Consider the following 751-nt stretch of genomic DNA (forward strand, 5'->3'; position numbering starts at 1 on the left):
AAAAAGAGATTCTCTTGCCTCAGACTCCCAAGTAGCTAGGACTACTGGCATACACCACCACGGCCAACTAATTTGTGTATTTTTAGTAGAGACATGGTTTTGCCATGTTGGCCAGGCTGGTCTCGAACTCCTGGTCTCAGAGAATCCGCCCACCTCAGCCTCCCAAAGTGGTGGGATTACAGGCCTGAGCCACCGCCCCAGCACTTTTTTTTTTTTTGGCTAGGTTCCGTTTGTTTGCTTATCTCATTCCATCTTACATATGAGAAAGCAGAAGGCAAGAGAATGAGGTTCTAATCCTCCCAATACCCACCCTGGCAGCTTCAGGGAGGGGGTCTCTCATCTGCAGTGTAGTAAAAACATGGGCATTGCTGGGCACCGTGGCTCACGCCTGCAATCCCAGCACTTTGGGAGGCTGAGGCAGGAGGATTGCTTGAGCCCAGCAGTTCCAGACTGGCCTGGGCAACATATTGAGACCTCATCTCTACAAAAAAAAAAAAGAGGCTGGAGTGCAGTGGTACAATCTCAGCTCACTGCAACCTCCACCTCCCGGTTCAAGTGATTCACTTGCCTCAGCCTCCCTTGTAGCTGGGATTACAGGCTCTTGCCACCACAACAGGCTAATTTCTGTATTTTTAGTAGAGATGGGGTTTTACCACGTTGCCCAGGCTGGTCTTGATCTTCCGACCTCAGGTGATCCTCCCGCCTCGGCCTCCCAAAGTGCTCGGATTCCAGGCATGAGCTACCGCGCCCA

Source organism: Mandrillus leucophaeus, unplaced genomic scaffold (assembly GCF_000951045.1).
Source record: "Mandrillus leucophaeus isolate KB7577 unplaced genomic scaffold, Mleu.le_1.0 Scaffold11, whole genome shotgun sequence".
In the NCBI taxonomy this organism is placed as follows: Eukaryota; Metazoa; Chordata; class Mammalia; order Primates; family Cercopithecidae; genus Mandrillus; species Mandrillus leucophaeus.